The sequence below is a fragment of the Oratosquilla oratoria genome, unplaced genomic scaffold (genome assembly GCF_046742065.1).
Source record: "Oratosquilla oratoria isolate Oo_2021 unplaced genomic scaffold, ASM4674206v1 SCAFFOLD287, whole genome shotgun sequence".
In the NCBI taxonomy this organism is placed as follows: Eukaryota; Metazoa; Arthropoda; class Malacostraca; order Stomatopoda; family Squillidae; genus Oratosquilla; species Oratosquilla oratoria.
In genome coordinates this window covers 85,876-111,224 of record NW_027467638.1, presented here as the reverse complement: position 1 = coordinate 111,224, position 25,349 = coordinate 85,876, and the positions used below count along the sequence as shown (strand labels likewise).

General features: G+C 38.7%; 1 protein-coding gene across 6 annotated transcripts in view; it reads right to left on the bottom strand.

Annotated features, from left to right (window-relative positions):
- LOC143023041 (uncharacterized) overlaps positions 1 to 24,900 on the bottom strand; it is a 30,554-nt gene extending 5,654 nt beyond the window's left edge. The window contains exon 1 of one of the 6 annotated variants that reach the window (XM_076181505.1): positions 24,705 to 24,900. The gene's annotated coding sequence lies outside the window, so the exon portion shown is untranslated. Of the gene's footprint in view, positions 1 to 12,288; positions 12,485 to 12,875; positions 13,028 to 24,704 lie in introns of those variants that run through there. The other 5 variants (XM_076181507.1, XM_076181503.1, XM_076181508.1 and 2 more) reach the window with 5 other exon arrangements.
- Positions 24,901 to 25,349: the final 449 nt, after the last annotated feature.

The window sequence follows — 25,349 nt, the reverse complement described above, 5'->3', positions numbered from 1 at the left end:
GGTATGGGTTTCCCCATCAAACTTTGACAAAAACATGATAGAGTAAAACTTCAAAGCTATGGACTAACTGGGAATGTAACACTCTAGATCTTGAAAAATGCATCTCTTTCCAATTATATAACAGACCAAACCTCACTCTTCTTTTTCCAATTAAATATATACTTACACAAGTCAATTTTTTTTTCTTTCTTTTATGAATAGAAATGTTTTAGAAGGTATAAGGAATACGTTTCAAGTAACCAAAGTTTGAAAAATAACATTTGGTTGTGGCAATAGCTCATCAAAGGCATATGGGTGGATGGTAAAATGATCCTTGTTATTCCCTCATTATGGCTAGTTTTACAGTGACAATCCTTGAATCTGGATATATAGGCAACAACAGTCTAATCTACCAAAGCTGAGTATGTCACTCCAACCCCCTCAGTACGTTGTGATGTGCCGAATATTTCACAAAAAAAAAAAAAAAAAAATTAATGATATGATATTGGCATGCGTGACTGTGTACAATGCAGTCGTCCATAACATGCTGTACAGTATGGGATGAAATGCTACATCCAGGGCAGTTGTCTGCAATGCTGTCATCCAGCCTCTTCTGGTAGCTTAGAAGGGCTGGTTGGTTGATGCAAAGTAGTCTGGCCAGGTGGACTCTGTCCTTTAGGGGGTGAGAGGATTCAGAGGGATGGATATCGGGGGGTCTTGCATGCAACAATGTACTGCCTTTCAATTTGTTGATGAAGCAATGAGTGATATGATTATAGATATGCTTCTGGTGTGGTCCTGGTGTGGCAGTGTCTTCGCCGTGGAACTATCCCCAAACCCCAAATGTTGAGGGCCAACCAGCCACAAAATATCCTTGCCACCGGCGCTCACACAGGTGGCTCCTATCCCTGAGATGCTCTAAGAACTGTTGCCAGCCACTGTGGGGCTGCAGTTTTCCACTTTGTAAAACTCGCGGCAATGACTGTTTACATATATATTCATTTGTTTTAGTAAGCTGGACCAGGGTGACCTATAACTTTGGAAAGATCTCTACTTTTTGAGATACAGAGAGGGTCAAAAAAGGTGACAAAAAGCAGCCAAATAACTATAGGCCTATAAGTTTGACTTCAATTGTAGGAAAAATAATGGAAACTATCATCAGAGATGCTATCGAACATCATTTAGAAAGTAACCTTTTGATAAATGACAGCCAGCATGGTTTCAGACCGAAACGTTCTTGCGTGACTAACTTACTCGAATTCTACAACACAGTTATCTCGAATTATGACAAAAGAAAATATAGATTTAATATATCTAGACTTTGCAAAAGCTTTTGATACCGTCCCACACTAAAGACTACTTACTAAATTAGCTTTACACAGAATAAGTGGTTGAATGGTCGAAAACAGAGTTGTTTTAAATGGAAAAACTTCTGGATGGAAAAATGTTACAAGTGTCCTCAGGGTTCCGTTCTTGGGCCACTTCTATTCATAGTATATATAAATGATATAGACCATGGACTAAAATCTACTGTTTCCAAATCTGCTGATGATACAAAACTGTGCGGAGTGGCAAATGATCACTCAAACCAATTAGATATTCAAGAAGATTTAGATCAATTACAGCAATGGTCTGAAAAGTGGCTAATGAAATTTAACACAAGTAAATGCAAGGTAATGCACATAGGTAAAAATAACAGTAAGTACGATTACAAGTTATTTGGAAATTCGTTAACAAAAGTGGATAGTGAAAAAGATCTCGGCGTAATTTTCAGTAACGACCTCAAACCATCCAAGCAGTGTATTTCAGCCTCTGAGAAAGCAAATAAGGTTCTAGGACTAATTGCGCGATCTTTTGATTTCAAAAGTCCATCACTCATTAACAAGCTATATAAATTGTTAGTTCGTCCACATTTGGAATATGCTGTTTCCGTATGGTCACCGAATCTCATTAAAGACATTGACAGACTGGAAAAAGTACAACGGCGAGCCACAAAACTGATTCCAAATATCAAAAATAAATCATACGAAAATAGACTAAAACATATGAATCTGCTTTCCCTAAAAAAACGTAGACTCCGAGGTGACTTGATACGGATCTTTAAGATTCTAAAGGGAGTTGACATCAAAAGTGACAAAATTTTCACATTGAATGATAATCAGACAAGAAACAATGGTCTCAAACTGTCTGGATATAGATTCAATTTGGAAGTAGGTAGAAACAACTTTGCCAACCGTGTAGTTAATGAATGGAATAAACTTCCTGCACAGGTAGTGCAATGTAGTTCAGTTCGAAGCTTTAAGAATCATTTAGATAAACACCTACGCAAGATGCTGTAATGATTATAATTTATTTTACATTATTTGTTTTGGTTTTGTTATCATTTGTCTGTCTGATTTTCGTTTATCATTAGTTATATGTCAATTTATTATTATTTACTATTTACCTGTTTGTTTATTATTGAACTATACCTATGCATTTATTTATGTATTTTATTTGTTATTTACATTATTATAGTTTTTATTTAATATTTTATTATTATTATGATTTTTTTTTTGCCTCTGACCTAGATATGGACCAAAAGGTCTCCTGTCGGCATGCTCCGCCTTTGTAATCCTTTGTAATTAGTCCAGATCTTTGAAGGCTTACTGCATACTGTAATTGTTTTTTTTATTTCTGCATGGAATGAGGGTTAGCTCTCCAAAGTATGCTACACCTGTCATAAATCTTGTTTGAAGGTGAAATTCTCTTCACCTCATCTCCCTACTAAGATAATACAGTGAGCCCTCTCATTAACAGACGTTAATTAGCTGTGTTTTTGCAGTGTTTTCGGCATTTTGGAGTGGTTTTTGGGTGGCATAGTGATTGCATGCACTAAACAACAGCACCAAAAACACAGCAAACACAGCTAATTAACATCCGTTAATGAGAGGTCTAACTGTAGCAGGATCTCAAGGTAAGACTTAGGGTCAAGACACCTTGAAGAGGAAGATCAAATGTTACTCCACCACCTAATGGTGCTCCTCAGAACCTACTCCATTCTGAGTTGCCAAGAACGATGAAGTGACTGAGACTGGTGTATATTCAGTCACTACCAAACTTCCCCTCCACTATTTCACAATAACCGTGTTCTTCGACAGAATGCCCAAAAGTCCTCCAGCAACGGCGAATGACTGTAAGAGCAGAAGAGGGCAACCTCTGGACACTCCTAGTCATACCCCACATAGATGGTGATGCTGGCCCAACAGTCACCAGTTATCAGCTCTCCATGTGTGAAAAGGTACAAGAAATACAGGTTAAGTTGAAAGATATCTTTCAGAGAGCCAGTACCTCTTGCAACTTATGATGGAGGTGAGGGGGGGGGGGGGTTTGATGGGTTTTGAAAATGGGTAACTATGCTTTACTTGCTGGACAAGCACAAGCCACAAATGGGTAGTCAGTGATCCAACATGATAATGATTGTACTAACAATGACAAAACAAGAGTGAGCGACACTTCTCCCAAATCTAAGTCCCTCTGCTACATCCCTACCTAACCCTGTGTGAAGAGAGCAATCCCCATCCGCAACACACAAAATAAAACGAGAACATATCGGTAACACTGGAGCAAATGCCCACTCTTCCTGAGTGGGCACAAACATCACAATTAACAATTGTCAGTCAATACCCAAGTTATCACATTCCTTCAAAGGCTGCAGCCAACCAATCACAGAAGTGGAATATTACACCCACCTTCCCAATTGCAAGACAACTGTTCTTGGTCGAGACAATAAACAGTGACATATGACACCTATACTGCTCCTTCAATTACTTGTGTTTTGAACACAATAAACAGGGATGTTGCTGCTCAGATGGCATATGCACACATTGCTCAGCCCCTGCAATATGCCTCCTTATACCCAAACTCAGCCATATGTGCAAATTGCAGCAACAATCACTCCCAGGTGTACAAATTTGAAGAAATACATCCATCTCAGAAACTTGGAACACAATAGCATCATTAAGTCTTAAGACAAATATGATCTAGGAAAATCATACCCGGAAACACTATGATCCAGCTTAACCCTTAGCATATCATGATGCCAACATCAGCATCATGAGGTGTGAGTGGGTATGCGAGGATGTCAGTGTCCTGATATTTATTTTGTAGTTGTAAGCAGGAGACAGAGATAAGAGAAGAGTGACTGTATAGATGATACTGTTATGCAAGGAAGGGACAGGTGGGGGATGGTACGGGGGTGTTTATTGTGTGAATGATATTTTAACACAGCCCAAAGGGATTTCTCTCCATCTCTTTTTATGCATGAGGGAATGGAGAGGGGTGGTCATCAATTCAGTGAAAAGACCTTGCTGTGGATATACTGTGTCTTGCTACATTGCTTCTGACCCAAGGCAATGGGCAGATACAGGGATGACCCATCATCCATGAGGAGCTAAGATGAGAGGGAAGAAAGGGTGGTGGATGGGAGTGGAATGGGTGGGAGTAGGTACATGCCTTTGACTGACTACCTCCCTTATTAGGGGGAAAAAGTGCTCTATGTATAGACATAGATAGCTATACCTGAGTGTAAGGGAAAATCGCCACTTAATCTTCTAAACAACCAGCCCTCTTAAATTACGCACAATTCGAGTGCGCTCTGAAACCTTACTTGAAATGAGCTGCCACGTATGACGACTGAGGTTACGTGCGTCCCGGACAGACATGGTTTTGTCAGAGAGAACTTGGTGACTGCACCTAGTCCACTACTCCCCCTCCCCTCTCTCCACTCTAAAACTGGCGAGTTACATCGACTGGACGTCGTTTGTCTCCAACTTCGCCTTCTGCTCTGCCAGTCGTCATCGCTCAGCTCCAAAACCCTGATCATCTACTGAAGCTTTCTATGAGTAATTTAAGTGTTTACTATGGAGACAATTCGGGTGAGCTACGACCGAACTGACCTAAGGTGAAACAGTCGGTGTTGTTTTTCCCTTTTCTTCAAATTGATTTGATAGTGCATTGTGGAAGGACCAGAATTATAAACTTCCAGTGCAATCCTGTGTTTTCTTACTTGTCCTACGAGTCTATACACGAACCGAGAGTTCTGAAGCAGGCAGTGGTGGTCCACACCTAGTTTCAGAACTAAAGGACCTAATTGGTCCTTTACACTGAGTGACATATACATTCTGTGACCAGGCTTGATTGCATTTTCTGTGGTTAATAACATTTAGTGTGAAGAATAAGTATTACAGCTGCAACTTTATATTTTATAATGCACATAGAGATGTATCATCAAATCATCATGCATCAGGCAGCCTACAATGCAAGCGAGTATTTGACTTGTATTGAAGAGGTTAAGCCCTCCTAATATATGATAAAACACCAACACCCACCTGCAATCCTTTACATTATCTATTTAACCAAATATGGACAGAAGGCATCCTCCCAACTACCAGGAGGAAAGCCATCATCATCCTCTTCCACAAACTAGGAAGACAAATTTCCCCCCAAACAATTACCATCCAAATGCACTTACATAAAAAAAAAAAATTGTTCTAATATTCATGGCAACTGGAATGCCATCCCCTCATATCACCCTTTTCAACAGGTTTCTGAACCAACTAAACAGAAACAACAATCTGTATGGCATGTGTCAACATGTCTATATATTTTTTATCTAGAAAATCATACAACACTGCCTAAAAATGGAAGATTCTACAAAACTATTTTTCTAGGAACTTTACTCGGTTTCATATCCCAACTCCTAACTTTCAGAACCTTTCGAGTATGCAGAGGAACAACCAACCCTATCGTCACCACATATTCAACAAACAGCCCCCCAAGGATGCATTCTCCGTGTTCTTCACTTGATGACATAATTAAACAAATCTCCCCAAAATAACTACCAACCCAACAACCTAGCCCTGTTTTGCAGCAAAACTCATCCTGTCCATACAAACTGCCTTCTACAAATAGCAGTGACCCGAGTAACCCAATGGGCTGAAGACTCAATTCTGCTTCTCAACCGAACTCAATCACTGTGTGCCTCTGTAGATGATACTGCTGCAAAGATATTCCATCAATACAATTAGGAAACACTGCCCTGCCAGTGATAAAACAGACTCAATTTCGAGGACCTGATCCTCAACAATATTTATCTGCTCTACACCTCAAACATCTAAAAGCATCCCGACTCAGCCTCAGATCAGCTAAAATTACTATCCCACACAAGATTGGTGGCAGACTGACATTCACTCTGAAACCTATATCAGCCCATTAAGCAGAACAAACTTGATTGCTGATGTCATGCCTACTCCTCCACCACACCCAAGTCAGCGTTTCCCAACCTTGTGTGCTGAAATCTATAGGGGGTGCTAGGAAGTGATGCACAAAAAAATCACATTGTTGTGCATATTTGACCTTTTCCATGCTATTTTACTTTTCTAGGGTGTTCTTATTTCTTCTACAAACAATATTGTTAATTTGTTTCAGTTCTAAGGAATCAAGAAAATAAGTCATCAACCAGTACACTTCACTTTCTTTTATCCCTCTAATAACAAGATAGGAGTGCTGGACTGCTTAGACATGACAACAAGGGGTGCTATGGTAGGAAAAGGTTGGGAAATGCTGCCCTATGTGATCCCTTGGTCTATGCTTTGACACATGCACCTTTCACAGTATTCAACTGAAGAGCTTGTATACAAGTAGAAGCAGCACAATTTAACAAACTAATTCAGCCAAGAGAGGGTTTGAGAGAGAGAGAGAGAGAGAGAGAGAGAGAGAGAGAGAGACAGAAAGATAGAGAGAGAGATAGACAGAGGCAGAGAGACAGAGACAATAAGACAGAGAGACAGAGACAGAGAGACAGAGAGAGAGAGAGACAGAGAGAGAGAGAGAGAGAGAGTTATTGACAACCTTTTTAACAGAATTTTCCAATATATTGAGTCTTTCAGCTAAATACACTGGCACTGCCAGACAACTGAAAGGGCTCAATTTACCGATCATGTTTGCACATAAATAACAGAATATATTTGGTTTAATAGAATTATGTTCACTAATTTGAGCTTTCTGCTATTGATTTCATTTCCATTCAATTGAGCTTCTGCTAAACAGGGATTCATTAAAGTGGGCTTCCACTAGACAGTGTCAAAACATTGTTGCATGATCATGTACTCAATGCCATTGCTATTCGCTGTGCTTCCTTATACTTCTATTTATCAGGAATGAATGTTCTTTTTATGCAACAAACTTTCCCCCAGAAATTTAACAAAAACAATAAATGAAGTAGTTGATGCTCTACTCTGCCAAATTGTTACAATTAATGCTTTACAAAAAATTTAACTTCTCATCTCATTTAAGGACCTGGAAAGGTCTGATCCTGAGCAGTATTATAAGCAGAGGTTGTGTGCAGGGTACTTGGGTCGGGTTTAATGACAGAATGGGAATCAAGGATAAGAGCTGGGAACAAGGGTTAGGATAGCAATACAACTATGAATGACCCTAACTATAAAGGTAGCATGAGTGGGACTATTAATGACATGAGATTGGAGATAACTCCACTCTTGGATGTTGTGGGGGGGGGGGGATGAGTGGCTTTTGTCTAGTACATGTGGTATTTTTGGTTGTGACTGCCCTTAGATGTTGTTGTTGTTGTCGTTCCCTAGACAGTCTGTCCAAGCAGTCCCATCTCCCCAAGGAATGCCACAGCCGAAACTGGGTTTTCCCACAAATCCTTTATAGAGTGTAAGTTGTGTTGTCTGCGTGCATGATTGTGTATAATGCAGTCTTCCATTATGTGTTGTATGGTATGGGGTGAAGTGTTACATCCTGGGCAGCTGTTCACAATGCAGTCATCCAGCCTCTTCTGGTAGCTTAGAAGTGCTGGGTGGTGGCTGCACCGCAGTCTGGCCAGGTGGACTCTGTCCTTTCATGGGAGAGAGGATTCAGAAGGGTGGATATCAGGGGGTCTGGCATGTAGCAGTGTGTTAATGGAGCGGTGAGTGATATGATTATGAATATGTTTCCAGAGGCTGGTATTTGGTGGTTGTGGAGGAAGAGAAGAGAGTATCTGTGTGTGATACAGGTCTTTGGGTGTTGTTTTAATGTTTCTTGGTGTGTGTGGGTGTTCTGCTATGTAGTGTAGCGGGTGTGATGTGTTTGTGGTGGCTGCAGCAAGTGTTTGTGTGCCTCTCATGTCGAGGTGGTCCTTGACTTTGAGGACTTTTGTTTCATGGTGTAAATGGTCTGTAAGTGTTGTACTTGTGCAGCCTGTAATTGCTTTTAGGGCTTTGTTTTGTATTATTTGAAGGGTGTTGTGGTGTGTCTCACTGAGATTAGGAGCCCACGCAGGACTCTCATTTTTCATCACTGAGCGTATGCATTGTTTGTACATTGTTGTATTAGTTTCTTTGTTTTGTCCAAATGTTGTTCCAGTGATTGACTTAAGTGCGTTAAGTCTAGGTGTGCATTTGTTTTTTATGTTTGTGATGTGTTGTTTGAAAGACATGGATGTATCGTATGTTACACCAAGAATTTTCGGTGTATTTGTGTGTGGTATTAGAGTGTTGTTGATGTAGAGATGAGGTATGTATTTGTGTTCTTTTGTCCAGTTGGTGAGAAGTGTTGCTGTAGATTTGGTTGGAGCTATTTTGAGTCTGTTTGTGATGAACCATATGTTGAGTGTATCAAGGTATGGCTGGATTATTTCTGCAGCTTTGTCTGTGTTACAATGTGTGCATGTGATTGTTATGTCGTCTGCGTAGGAAGAGATTTGTATTTCTGAGGTGTCTGGTGTGGGTAAGTCATGCATGTATAGATTAAAGAGCGTGGGGTATAGAACAGAGCCCTGTGGTACTCCATTCCTGGAGCCGCAGCGTCTATGTCGTGGGACCACCCCCCAACCCCAAGAGTTGGGGGCCAAACGGCGGCAACCAGCCCTGGCCACCGGCTCTACGCAGGTGGCACCGATCCCCAAGAGGAGCTACGACTGCCTTGGGGAGTACCACAATCCTTTTTCTCAACATGCCCTTAGTTGACTGTGCAATGGTTGGATTTAAGTATGTTTCTCTGTTTATGGCCACTAAGTTCTTTGTGATGTTGTATAACATGTCATCTTCTTCTTTCTATTGGTTCAAGTTTTATGTCTTGTTTGAGACTAGTGACAGATGTAACTACCTTACCTAACCAATTTATTTTTCCTAGTTAATTTTGGGACTCGTTTGGTTTTGATCTTGTAAAACTCAAAGGAAAGTTACAAATAGTAATCTGCAGTGATTATTTAGATAAAAAATATTGTCAAAATGACACACAATGAAACATGTCATTCAAGCTATTTCCTAAACTTTAGCCCAATATACTAATGTAACAGGGCATATAACAAATTTTAACATTTCAAAAACAAAATTCAAATGTCACTCATTTCCAAAGATTTTTATTAAAAAAATTCTCCTTGGAAAGCATGCTCCATTCCAAAATGTCTATTGAAAATAAGGAAATTGTGTAGTTTCATCTCACTCTCAAATTTGCAGGAAAAGTTGTTGGAGTTGTCGTAATATATTTGCAAAAAATATATAAATTATTTTACAAGCAGGCGAGATGAAAATTCACAAATAACCTAACCTAACCTACCTAACCTAAATGATCGCAACAGAAATGGTACTTCAGTGAAAGGTAACAGGAAGGTTTAATAATTATTTTTTCACCATCCCTTAACATTATTTTGTGGGAAATGCATTACTAAGAAATGTTGTTGGAGTTGTCGCAATATCGATTAACAAAATACACAAACTGCTACATAGGCAGGCAAGATGAAAATTCACAAATACCGAAAATAATCTTGGAAAAATAATCCCCTAAAAGCAAAACAAAAAGTGAAGTTACTGATAATTACCATTCAAAAAAATAAAAATCCATCCATAAGTATATTTACAATTTTGGGTAAAATACCAGAAATATATCAAAATCAAATTTTCAGTACACAACATGTATAACTTCAATGGGTTTTTTTTTATTAATCCTGGATATGGATTATAATTTGGCTAAACATTGGAATTCTACATCCCTTATCACCCACTGACATAAAATTGAAAACAAAGTAAAACCTTATAGATGTCTGACGGGTTCCATTCCAGTATCACAGAAATAAAAATTTTTAAGATCAATTTTTTTTTTATATGGAATGGTCATTAGGTTAAGTTGGGTTCGGTTAGGTTATATTTTACATTCTGTGGGGTGCAGCAAAATAGCTTCTACTTCCCAACAGCATCAACGTGGAATAGTTTTCCCTCCTTGGCTGCTAAAGTTGGGTTTGACTAATTACCCCACCGGACTCCACCGGACCCCATCGGACCGCACCGGACCGCACCGGACCGCACCGGACTCCATCGGACCGCACCGGACCTTTATCCAAGCTTATACCTACCCCACCGGAGGTTGAGATTGATCGTAGGTTAGCATGGAATGTGTATTTTGACAGTTTGCACATGACTTGTATTTGTAACACCACTTGACGTTGCATGCCGAGAGGTTCGAGAGAGTTTGTATGGGACCGCACCGGAGGCTTATTTTATTGTACTTCTACCTGAATAAAATGTACATCAATGTTTTATACGGAACAATAAACATTTATCTGATTCTGATAGTACCAATACCAATTATTCGTATACGGGCGAATAATAATAGCATCTCCATGATAATAGTGAGGTTGAGATTTCAAACTTATCACGTATCCGTATCCTTATACGGATATTTAACATTAGAATTCAGTGCACTTGTTCACGTGACCTTGTACATTATACGTAGTATTCGTTTTCGTTTACGTAGTGAAATCTCAACCTCTCTAATCATTGTTCTTGGACAACCGTATACTGACGGTGGAATAACAATAAAAATATGCACTGTTCGATCGTATACGGGCGAATAATCACTTCGTTTTATTTTTATTTGAATTTATTCGGTAAATCATCCTCCATCGCACTTTCATCTCTGAACGTCACTTAACCATTGATTTAATTGGGCCGGTCAGTTAACAGTGACTTTTATCTCAGTTAATATTCAATATGCTTGAACTTCATTCAGTCAATTGGTCAATTAACAGCCTGTGACATTGCCCCTTTTACCCCAGAACGTCCTCACTTGAATTTTATTCAGTTAACTGGTCCGGTGGGGTAGGTATGAGCCAAATTTTATACCACTGGTCAAACTGTGAAAATACACATTCCATTTGACCAACGATCAATCTCCACCTCCGGTGGGGTAGGTTTTAGCTTGTGTAAAGGTCCGGTGCGGTCCGATGGAGTCCGGTGCGGCCCGATGGAGTCCGGTGGGGTAATTAGTCATACCGCTAAAGTTGAATCATTCAATTCCTTCAAAAACTATGTAAAAACTGGAATAACAGTGAATTTAAATCTGACCCGACCAAACCACCACTACAGTCAATGCATAAACCACCACCAATTGAGCGCAGCATAATCATCAACAAATGGACTGTGACATGTACTTCAGTAAACGTATAGCTATTGAACAATGAAAACTTCATGTTAAATATCAGTCTTTGTGCGATATAGGAATTTTACCGAGGGAGTCCCTGCAGAACATGGTTGCTGCCTTGAAGTGGGGCCTAAAGAGTGCCTTCCAACGCAAGTACATGATTATGAATAGAAATATGTAGTAAATTTTTAGAAATGCACACCTATGCAATATAGCGATAAGAAATTAAATAATAATTTGGTAAATTATAATGCATCGATATAATATTCATTATTCTTGGCATAAATCAATAACGGAAAAGGTTCCTAAAAGCTATAAGCTAGCCTAGTCGCTTTGACTACTTGAGACACCATCTTTGTTTTGGTAGAGGCAGAGATCAAAGAAATTAAAATATGATACATTAATCTATTCTAACATGACCTAACCTACTTAACATAACCTACATTTAAATTTCTGGTAAGGTGGTTGTAAATCTAGAGGTCATCATCATCTCAGACCACCAAATCTATCAAAACAAAGATGGTGTTTAAATAGTTGATGCAACTTTATTCTCTTCTGCATAGCTTTTAGCAATGTTTTGATATTGATTTCTGCCAAGAAACAGATCTTTTACATTGATGTATTATAATTTACAAATTTAATATTTAATTTTCTAATGCTATACTGCATGGCTGTGCACTTCTAAAAAAATACCAAATTATACCAAAACTTTTGGTATATGATATGGGCACTTGAAGCAGTAACATTGTTACATTCACATTAGACGATTAGTGACCTATGTCCTATTCAGTATTCAATATAAAACAGTGGACAGCAACCTCTCATATTGTAACTGTTACCACTTACCTCACAAGAAATTTATCCACATCTTAAAAAAAATGTGCATTGAACTTCATAAATAACCCAAGTCACAAACTGCACAACACTCACAAGCAATACACTATCACTACTTTGAGTGAAGCAACACACTAGCTTGAACTCGGCACTAAACTCTTGGAGATGTTTCTCGCCCCGTGTCTCTGGAGCAATTACTTGCACACATCCTTCCTTCCCCCCTTTTCTTACTGTCGCCTTCTTGCCCCTCCTCCCCACCACCAAACCCAACCCTCGTGCCCCCTTCGACGTTCCTTCACCTACACAAGCATAGCATACACTACCCTCAATTTGCATATTACTACTGAGCTCCAAGCCTATCCAAAGACCCACAACGAACTTTAAAGGTCCGTGCATGTTTTTTTACCCCGCTCCCCCCATTGAATAACTAATGTATTCAGGGCGATCCTTTACATGTTACCTGCTCCAACCCTCGCTAGACTTATTTGCATAGCGCCTTCCCAGTGTACATGCATACACCAGCGCTATTTAAACCCTTCTCCAGCCTACAACAAAAAATTGGCGAGCGTTTTTTGTTGTCGGCACGAGAAGTAACGTACCTCGTATCCAGGTGGATGGCTTAGGATTGGATATATTCAAATTACGGTGAATATTCATGTCCCCAGTTCACCGCTCTCCCCATGGTACACAACACTGTCACTTCCCAACGCACACGGAATCTCCGATTCGGTCGTTCGTCTATTGAAATTTGAATAACCATTTCGTGTTTTACAAGTTAAACAATATATTTTCCGTAAATACATCCTTACTATTTATTGAATTTTTTAATTAAGACCCCTGGTGAGTGTAATACAAACATATTTTCGCGACATCACTGTATTTATTCAAACTATCACTGTTGTATGACATGCAAATGACCTGTATCTATATGATTATCAATTTGCAGAGTATTTCTATTTCTTTGTGTTACTTTTTTACTACAAATATTCTCTTTGACAATAAAGGAAATAGTGAATATATTTCAGTCTCCACCATCGGATTAACTCTGGACTTTCGGACGAGTTTGTCACTTGGACTTGTCAGATGTTCAAGAGTTTATGTGAATAAATAAATAAATAGCTTAAGTAAGACTCAAAGCTAGAAAATTATTAGTCTGCTCTGTAGATGTAATTCAAAATGAATATATAAGTTGTTTAATGGTAATATTTGCCTCCAGAGTAAATACCAGTAATTCCAAACATTCCTGATTTTTACAATAAAAAGTATTTGATTACAGTACCAATAATACTAAAGCTACCTACAGTAAAACATAATTTATATATATAAAAATATATTTTTTCTAACATTCACACTGGATTTTCACAAGGCAATGTTTATCACAAATGTTCTTCAAAATAAAGTTGGTAAGTCTATTAGTTAGTCTATCATATGTAATACTAGATAAATGGGTTAGTATTTCATCATATAACACTACGACTGATACACCTTACAACTTCAAATATCGAGACTTCTTTGCATTCCAATGTTTTGTTTACATTTTAGATTAAAGTCTCGCAAGTGTGAAGGAGTTGGGAGGTAAGGAGGCCTGACGAGTAGGTCGTGATCTTGTATCGCACATAGCTGCACAAACGTCTTTACACGAGATCATAATTAACCCTGTGGATACAGTTTCGGATTAAATTACATAAATATTCGTGCGGGGTCATGGTGATCACTCAAATATTCCTGCACATAGTCATTTGTAATAAGATAATCGAGATTTCTGCAGGTTTGCCAAGCATTTTAAAATGCTTGGCAAACCTGATCGTTTAGTGGCTGGAGTCAGTCACCGTAACAGAGTGTAAGGGCGTTGAGTACTATATTGTGGACAAATTCAAAACTAGTCATCCTTTACAGATATAGGAAATCAGAAGAGCTATTTTAGAGTAAGTAATTGTATTTAAAAGAATAATGGAAATTTCATATCCTGGGGCATAAGACGAATGCCGCTAGGAACTACAAGCTGAGAAGCTCTCACCACAATCACAACTTTCCACCACCATTACAACTACCTCACACCAACATTAGCTTCCCCACAACTACAAGTTCTCTCCAGACAATCACAAGACCCACAGAATGTACCCCAACCTCAACCACCAATGACTTAATACCAAAAGGACCAAATTAAATATTAATTGACATTTGTAGCTGTTCAATATAAGATAGTGAAGATGACATTCTCTTATATCATCCATAGTTAATGGATATTGACTATATATATGCTGCATATTAAGAGAAACGTGAATCTTTTTGTAAATACCTGAATTTTTATTCTGACCACATGGGTCATGGCTATCATGGGCATCTGCAGGGGGGTCATTTGCCCCTCCCTGGAATTTACGGAAAATTAAAAAATATGCAAGGAAAATACATAATTAATAAAAAATTTAATGAAAATTGCAAAATGAATGAAATACCATGTACATTAATCAACTGTTTATTAGCATATTATTCTATTACGGTATATGCTTATGTGGCCAATTTGAAGTATCTTGATACCTGCTTATACCATTAACCATATATGTATAATATCTTTAATTTTGCCCCAGCCTATAAAAATTCCTGCAGACACCCCTGATGGCTATATATATATTACCCTCTACCTTTTGGTGTTATGATTAAGAAAATTTTAGATAAATGCCTAAGTAAGATGCTGTAATGATTATAATTTATCTTATATTATTTGTTTTTGTTTTGTTATCATTTGTCTGTCTGATTTTCATTTATTAGTTATATGTCAATTTATTAGTATTTACTATTTATTTGTTTGTTTATTATTTAACTATACCTATGCATTTATTTATGTATTTTATTTGTTATTTACATTATTATAGTTTTTATTTATTATTTTATTATTAATATGATTTTTTTTTTTTGCATCCGACCTAGATATGGATCAAAAGGTCTCCTGTCGGCATGCTCCGCCTTTGTAATCCTTTGTAATAAGAACTATGAGAGGTGCTGGAGTGGCACTGTAGTGAGCTTTGGCATCATTGCATCCAAACTTTCTGGGAGGAATACTCAATCCAAAATCACAGCCAGTCATCAGTCTTGAAACATAGAACTGAGGGCAGGCAGGAAGAAATGCGATATTCCATTCCATTCTGTTGTATGTCAAGAAGTTAAGACTTTTCAGTGGTATTTCCCTTTGTTATAATTTCACTCAGAACTTACTTGCTTTGATCGTGGTTATATTGTACTGTGTTTTCATTGATAAGTGTCTTTTCCTTTTCATTGTTACCCAAAGTCCATATTGCATTTCTTTACCTTCATTTTAGGTTATTACTGCACAAGTAATTTACTTCTATTTAATTCTCATTTCTATATATGGTTGGTTTAATTTTGGATATTTTTTGTCCTCAGTTCTGTATATCTTGGACACAATTATATCAAATGTAAAGGATATTTCTCACTTCCACATACCATACATCATTGTATGTAATTTTTCTACATGTAAATTTTTTTTTGTAAACAATATTTTATTGTTTTTGACCATTTATCTTTTTTCTTGGGACCAATATTGGGTGCTGGTCATACAAGATAGACAGCAGAGCTGCCTATTTTCAAAACCCATCAACCCCTGTACCTCTGCTAGGAGGTGCAACCCTGAGAGGTTGACATTTAGTCTCTGGACTAGGCATAAGATCTCTCATCAATTTCACTCGTATTTCTTACATCTTTTCACGCATGGAAAGCTACGAATCAGCAACTGCCTCCTCCTTCTACTACTTTCATGCAATGGGCCTGAGGACCATTCCTGGGACTGTGGGGCTGCAGATATTCCACTCTCTAAAACTCAAGACAACAGTTACTATTAATATATCTTTCTTCAAAAGATATTTAATCTGTAGTCCTTTATACGTGTTCATTTCCATTTCAGTCAAAATATTGCCCCGGTTCCCTCTTGCTAGACTCCTGTGGCCTCCATGAAACAAACCACAGCCATTTGTTCTGCCCATGAGTCAGTCAACAAAGAAATGTTGTGTTGTCTGGAAAGACTGAGTGTAAGGCAGTATAAAGCCCCGTCCACACGGAGCATCACGCATCAGCGACTTGATGCAGTAGTCGTGTTGAAAACTTGACACTAGCGTCCGGACGGGCTGCATCACTGCGAATACCTTGCGCGAGCAACCAGATCTCAGTCATCATTTGGCTTTCACGGGAGGAGGATGTCTGCTGACGCTCTACTCATTAAATCATTAAACCACCACAGCTTTGGAGTGTATATATTTTTCGTGCCAGCACCAGACTTCTTTGATGCATTGATGGCAGTCATTTCCCTGTGAAACTGTGTTTTCAGTGTATGAAGTTTTTTGGTAATGTCTTCATTCCGCACATTACATTTTGTTAAAGAATATAAGTCAGCTTTCGATGCTTGTACTTTTTATATTTCTCATCTTATATTCTTTGCACTTGATATTCCAAATGACTGGGTACTGCTTTAGTAGCTTAATGAAATGTAATATAATAGTCTTCGTCCACTCGAACGGCTTTGCGGAAGTTGCTTGTGCCATTGTATGAAACTAGAAGAGCGAAGCAGAGCGAGTGTGTCCTCTCCCTTTAACTGTCATTGACACACTGCTCAGCGATTTGAAATCGGTACGCCCCATGACTGCTTTCATGAAGCTGCGACGAATTGAAAGTCACGTTTTTCAACTCATCGCTTCAATACATCGCGCATCAAAATGCTCCGTGTGGACGGGGCCTAACACAAGTTACTCTTGTCATTGTGTGGTGGTTGCATCTGCTCATTTTTTTAATTATTCTGCTTTAGTCTTGTAGCTTTGTACTCTTGTGTATACTAAATAACTAATTCTCAAGTTGAATAAATTGTCCACATAGAACAGGTACTTAGCCACTGAAGGTTACCATTGAATGAAATTGTTTGGCGTTATACAGAATGACCCATGGGACAGATGGGTGGATGGCTGAGGTGAAAGGGACGTTGAGTATAAGGGAAATGTCTGTTGAGCAGAGAAGGGAGAAGGCAAGAGATAGGTGTGAGTGGAGAATAGTTGTAAATGTACCATGAATTGATGCAGCCTAAAGAGATTTCTCCTGTCGTCTTTATTTTCGCATGTGGGAACAAGGAGGGAGGATCATCGTGGAAATCAAGTGATGGGAACCCACTGTAGATGTGCTGTGTCTTACTCCATTGCCTCTGACACAAGCAGTGGACAGAGGACAGGAATGACCCTTTGTCTACAAGGAGCTAAGATAAAAGGGAGATAAATAGCAAATGGATGAAAGTGGGATAAATTGGGGTGGATGCATGCCATGGTTGGGAGAAGAAACCTTTTAGTAGATAGGTAGATAAATTAGAATAAAATGGCTAATTTCTTCTTGCTACACAAAAGGTCAGTCATAACAGGTTCCTCATTGGTACTGAAGAGATAAGACAAATTAACAAATTTGCGGTGATGATACGAAACAAGAATTAATCAGTGCCAGAATGGATAATAAAGACATATTTGCTTACTTTTTTTATACGGTTTGAACTACTTGAATATCTTCAAAGTACTTACATGTTTGGAAAACACCCATGACATCTGCAGGGGTGAGAGGGACAGATATCCACCAATGTGGAATTTCCATAAATGATTTCTAAGCCATACACAAAGAAATAACTGGAAGGTACTTAAATATATTTCATCACTTCCAAACAGCCAAAATCATCTAAAATGAAAACCCTATTCAACACAATGTGAACTGTCCCACCTTTAAGAAAATAAATGTCAATATGCAAATTGCAAATGTGGAGCCCACAAATGTCAGGGATCACCTGCATGTTGTCACTGAGAATCACTGCTTCTATACTTGGGAACAATATTATGCCTAAGAAGTGGAGATATAGATGTAGCAAAGGAGAAATTAAAGGAGGGCAACCAAGGGAAGAGGGTAGAGGGGAGTGGAGTATGTAGGGTATGGAATAGGTGGGAGTGGTTTCTATGCCATTGTTTTTTGGCTACCTCCCATGTAAGGGGGGGAAAGCCTTTGGTATATGTATGTTCTTGTAACTGAAAGGATGATAGTAGGTTAAAACTGGTTATCACTTCTTTGAGTGGATATTATCCTTCATTCAGAAAAGAATGCAGTGACTGGTCCAATGAGATGTCACCAAGTCTCTCAAATGTTGACTGCATAGGGAGTATAATCCATTTAATATGGGTTTGATATATTGTAAACATGGTTGTTGTCGTCATTCCTTAGTCTGTGTGGCCATGCAGTCTGAAAAGTGGCTAATGAAATTTAACACAAGTAAATGAAGGTAATGCACATAGGTAAAAATAACATTAAATACGATTACAAGTTAATTGGAAATTCGTTAACAATTATCAGTAGCAATCTCAAATCATCTAAGCAATGTATTTCAGCCTCTGGGAAAGCTAATAAGATTCTAGGACTGATTGCACGATCTTTTGACTTAAAAAATCCATCTCTCATTAACAAGCTATATAAATCGTTAGTTCGTCTACATTTTGAATATGCTGTTTCCGTATGGTCACCGAATCTCATTAAAGACATTGACAGGTTGGAAAAAGTACAACGGCGATCCACAAAACTGATTCGACTAAAACATATGAATCTGTTTTCCCTTAAAAAACGTAGACTCAGAGGTGACTTGATACAGGTCTTTAAGATTCTAAAGGGAATTGACATCAAAAGTGACAAAAATTTTACATTGAATGAGAATCAGACAAGAAACAATGGTCTCAAACTGTTCGGAAATAGATTCAATTTGGAAGTAGGTAGAAACAACTTTGCCAACCGTGTAGTTAATGAATGGAATAAACTTCCTGCACAGGTAGTGCAATGTAGTTCAGTTCGAAGCTTTAAGAATCATTTAGATAAATACCTAAGTAAGATGCTGTAATGATTACAATTTATCTTATATTATTTGTTTTTGTTTTGTTATCATTTGTCTGTGATTTTCATTTATTATTAGTTATATGTCAATTTATTATTATTTACTATTTACCTGTTTGTTTATTATTTAACTATACCTATGCATTTATTTATGTATTTTATTTGTTATTTACATTATCATAGTTTTTATTTATTATTTTATTAATATGATTTTTTTTTTCCGCATCTGACCCAGATATGGATCAAAAGGTCTCCAGTCGGCATGCTCCGCCTTTTTAATCCTTTGTAATCCTTTGTAATATCCCAGAAGAATACCATGGCTGGAATGAGGGTTTTCCCACAAATCCCTTACAGAGTACAGTATATATTGTGTTTTTGACATGCAAAAATAGTGTACAATGCAATTTTCCAAATTGTGTTGTATAGTAAGGAGTGAAGTGTTACATCCTGGACAGTTGTCTGTGATGCAGTCATTCAGCCTCTTCTGGTAACCTGGATGAGCCAAATGGTGGCTGCACTGAATCCTGGCCAGGTAGACTCTGTCCTTTTTTGGTGAGAGAAGATTCAGAGGGATGGATATCAGGGGGTCTAGCATGCAGCAATGTGTGTCTTTCAGTTTTGGGTGTTAAAGAAGCTGTGTGGACCAATGTTGAAAGTGACCAAAAGCTTTTATGAGTCGTGAGGCATATGTGAGAGTTGCGAATAGCAAGAATGAAGGTTTCGAGGTGTACTGCTGTGTTAGGGTTGTGTGACATCTCCATGGCTGTAAGGAAGGAAAACATGAGTTCTAGGTAGGTGAAAATGGGAGGATATGAGAAGTAAGCCAGTTATTTGTGGATGACACTACTTGTAGCTGATTTAGAGGAAAGACTGAAGCAGTTGGTGATTAAGTTGGGTAAGAGAAAAAAGTTTCAAGTGAATGTGAGTAAAATTAAAGTGATGAGATGTACAAGTAATGATGGCTGTTGCACTCTGAGTGTGATTTGTTAAGAGTTTAGAGGAAATGGATTATTTCAGTAAGTACCTAGGTTCATATGGAGAGTGAATGAAGGAATGGGTGTAAAGGTTATAAAGGAAATGTTTGAGTGTTTGGATGGAATGAATTGTTAAGAGAAATGGGTATTTGATGAAAAATGCTTTTGAGTAGAGACACCAAGATGATGAAAGGAGGATGGGCCCTCAAAGGCTTAGTGCCCCTGGAATGATACTGCCAACTCACCAATGTTCAGAAGGAGGTGCCAATACCCGGCCTCTGGATTAAGCCCAGTACTCATGCACTTCAAACTCCAACTTCCATTCTATATTTCTATAATTTTTTCTCTTAATGAAGGAGCACATCTATGCCTGCCCTTCCTCATTTTCTGCAAGATATCTACACAGAAATGAGCCCAGACCCCCGAACATGATCAAAAAGCATATACATTTGTGCATATAATCTCTCCTATGTAACAACTGCCAGTCTAGGGTACAGCTAGAATGCACTGCACTCACCAACACTAAATAATGCATAGCAAACTGAACCTGCTGCCTTCATGCACCCGAACTCTAAGCCAGACTCATGCCAACATAAAATGATGATAACCAAAACAGTGTACAGACGCTCCTCTACTTACGTTCATTCGTTTTACGTTTTTTCGATTTTACGTTTGAACTGACTGTAAAAAAAATGTATACAGACGCTCCTCTACTTACGTTCATTCGTTTTACGTTTTTTCGATTTTACGTTTGAACTGACTGTAAAAAAAATTTTTTTGAGTGAATTTTTTAGTTTAGCGCGCTCTCCGTAGTTCAAACGATACTTACGCATGACGCTGCATCCATTGTTTACATGGCACAAACGACAGACTGAACGTGCCTTGCCTCCTCCTCCTCCCCTCCTCCTCCATCTCAATTTATGTTGCTTGAATTTAATTTATTTGAAATTAGTGTTATTATTTTACAATGTTATGTGTATAATTAATGATTTAGGGGTGTTTTATATGATACGGTAATAGAATTTACGGATGTATAGTACAGTAACAACTTACGTTCGGCCGTTCAGAATGTAACTAAAACGTAAGTTGAGGAGCGTCTGTATATATATATTTTTTTTAGTGAATTTTTTAGTTTAGCGCGCTCTCCATAGTTCAAACGATACTTATGCATGACGCTGCGTCCATTGTTTACATGGCACAAACGACAGACTGAACATGCCTTGCCTCCTCCTCCTCCTCCTCCCCCTCCTCCTCCTCCACCATCTCAATTTATGTTGCTTGAATTTAATTTATTTGAAATTAATGTTATTATTTTACAATGTTATGTGTATAATTAATGATTTAGGGGTGTTTTATAAGATACGGTAATAGAATTTACGGATGTATAGTACAGTAACAACTTACGTTCATTTTCAACTTACGTTCGGGCGTTCGGAACGTAACTAAACCGTAAGTTGAGGAGTGTCTGTATATATAAACATCACCAATATCACAAACAGGTACACAAAACTAGCAATTCTTATACAAACATACAATACATTGCTCCAGTTCAAGAAATGAAACTTGCCATAGACCACACTACCAGTCTTTATATTTACTACAGTCAAAATGGATATAACTCAACACAGGTGAGTTCTCAACAATAGTACACACAAAGTATATCATTGGTGAAAGCCAAGATAGAAGGGAAACAAGTAGGTGATGGACAGGTGATAGATAGGTTGGGGTGGGTGCATATCTTGGCCAGCTACCTCCCTTATAAGGCAGAAGAAGCCTCTTGGTATATAGATAGAGTTTGATTCTCTAACAGAACAAAAGAAACCAAATCTAAATTCTAGTTTGTCAGTATTTTGTTGATTCAACATCAGTGTAACAAAATTTTGTCCCTGGATATGAAAATATTAATCTTTACACTGATGCTGCTTTAATGAACAAAAATGGATGACAATACTAAAATATAATTGAGTAATTTTTGCCCTGAATTTTGGTGGCTTCCTCAGTTGATCTCACAACACACCAGTTGGGAACCATTGCTGTACACCCTAATTCCAAACTTGTGGGTGTGTGTGCTAGGCTTTCCTCCTGAATTCAATTCCTGGAGGAGGACTAAATGCTGCTTCACAACCTCTTCACGAAGCCCCCTTAGCTTGACTATGTCCAAGGAAGCCAGTGCTAAGTGTGAGGTATCAACCAAGACCAACAGTATATTCAGTCACTGACAAAACTTTCCTCCAAGTATCTAACAATAACTTCATTCTTATTATTACTTATCCAGTTCTACAGCAGATTGTGATATCAGGAAGCCTTTAGTCAAATCCACACAGAAGGCAGGGTCAGTGGTCACCCTGTACTGGGGTGGTGGGACCAGTACACTTCAGCAGGATCCTGCATGACTTAGCAGCCCTATTCTGAATCCACTTTGCTCACCACACACGGAAGATGCTATAAAAGGTTCCTTAAAGATAAACCCCTTCATCCTCACCTGGCTGAGAAACAGCCCTCAGCAAGGTCATCCTCAGCCATAGTAAGAATAATAATAAAGAAGATAACAAGGAGGGAGCAACAACCCTCCCAAAGTCGAGGCCTTTTTTGCAGTATTTCTGCCCTGTTCCACAATATGGATTGAGTAGTGAAACTTCCTCCCACACCCAGGAACAAGCTGCTATGACAACACTGTGACAATTGCAACACACACCTTTCAATAAAGGATATGAGCCACTACTACTGGCAAAACTGAATGACCTTAGAGTCAGAACCATTGACCATAACTCCAACCTCATTAAGTAAACTTTAAAATAATTCCTGAATTTGCCCCATTTTACTAGTTCCCGTCTTGCCCCCCCTTGAGATGAAAGAACCCTTGAATTGGATTACTGGAGGATTTTCGTCCAAAATCCACTAATGGATCATCTTGTACTGCTCAGTGTCCCATTAAAGTGAACAAAGACTAAGTAAAAAAAAATATATATATATGAAATAAAAAAGATAAATATATTGAAAAATAAATGGCCCCAGAGGAAATTAATCCCTAATAGTAGAACAGGAATCAAGAATTCGATGTGAAAAAGTCCAGCCATTTTCAACCCTTGCTGATGCCCCAATCCAAATATAACCATATGCAACATTTAACAGCACAGGAGCAGTTATCACCCCCCATGGCTACTGGACTACACAGAGACAAAACTCATATTAAAAGACCTTGCAGGTTAAACAGTAATATGCTTATACCGAATCAGAGTGAGGTTCATGATGAGTGAATCTAGAATAACATATAAATCTACTGTTGTCCACTGTCCCAACAAATGACCCCGCCCCCTCTAACATTCCCACTTCAGGACTGTAACCAAGAAAACCCACAAATACAACACAGGAACTCCTTGCATGGCTTTACTCCCCTAGCCCATCATACCCTCCCATTATAAGCCCACTCCTTCTTTGCTCCCCAACCTACCCCATCACTCCCAGTAGGGCCCTTACATTCCTATGTGCCACCCTGGGGCAAAGTTTTCAGTGATGCCCCCCCATCACCACTTCCCATCTCTACCATCCCTTACAGCCTGTTTTAGCTATTGGCTTGCAAAATAATTGAACAGATTTTAAAAACTGTATTTAATGTCTCTTGCAGAATGGATAAGGGAAAAATATTTCATATTCTGTCGATTCTAACACAGAATTTGTATATTATGCTAAAATATTCAGGGATCCTTTGACCTTTTTTTTTTTTTATTATTATGATTATTTTGTCAGCCTTGTGGGTGGCATGTCCGTACTAGAATTGCCACCCTCCCCCTAAATGTGCTGCCCCAGGGCATGTGCCCCTCCTCCCATGTTAGGGCCCCGACTCCCAGCCCTCTTCTGGCCACCCCAAGAAGAGACCCAATTCCTGAGTAAAAACAATAGAATAAGTGACCAATTACATAGATACCATATCAGCATCCTCCCCACCTCAAACAGAACAAGGCAATCCAACTCCAAACACCTTAAGTATTTCACTCCTGCCCTCCCTGCCCAATGGAGTTTGTGTTGATTCAAAACAAAAGCTCCAAGCTGAAATATATTCCCATTTCTGCACCAGTCCCATGTCCCAGACTCATAAAAAAAAAGCCCCCTACAAAGAACATGCAAGACTCTTAGGACCTATGTACACACACTTGCCCTAGTCCACAAGATCACACAAACCAGGCCTAAATTTATATACTGAAATACATCCTCTGAATTGCAGCCATTATCAGGCTTTACATCTCACTCCCCTCACTTCTTCCAAGACTATAATCACTAATTATTTAACAGCTGATTATTAATCAGCTGTTTGCAAAGCAGAATATTACACATGCCTTCTCAACCACAAAACAATAATCCCAGGCCCACCCCCTCTTCCCCAATATTTCCTATTTTCTTTGGTCCATCAGCTGTTCAAGGGTTTGGCAGACATCCACACTAGAAACAACTTATCCTTTCAACCACAACACAATCTCAGGTTCCAGTTATTTCTTCAAATACACTCCAACTTTACCTAATCCACACTATCGAAAAATCGAATTATAGTACCTACTGATATTTTGTTGATCTCACTAGAATCTCTTATATCTTAGTATTTCTCTGTCATTAACATATACACGTATGTCTTCTGTGGAGTGGTTTATGCACCAGTATCTTCTGCAAATACAGAATCCGGTTCCCCCTTTTGTCTCGATCTTTACTACCGAACCTTTTGTTATTCTTGCCACATACACCTTATTTTTAACCTCCCCAACTCAACCTGCATTATCATCTTTGATTCGTGAAGCGCACTCGAAGCACTGTCTGCTCACTACTTCGGTATCTGGTCGTTTCGCTACATGGCCAGTTCGCTACGAACCATTGCGCTACATTGCTCGGTCGTCCATGTAGCGAAACGACCTGTAACCACTACCTCCACTATTCATTGATCCATAAAATACACTTCTGGATAATCCCAGTCTTCTGCCATTCTTGTTGTCTTCATACCATCGTAACCGACTTGTTTTAACAGCACTAGTAGGCTACACTTAAAACAGGTAATTCTTGCCTCACACATGACCACCTCATGACAGGAAACGACTCTTCCACCAGCCACGGTGAAGCTTCCCTCACAATACTACTAGAATATGCTATCTACACAACGCCCCGTAAGAACCACCTATTCTTTCACCCTCCTTAATATTGACACTACCA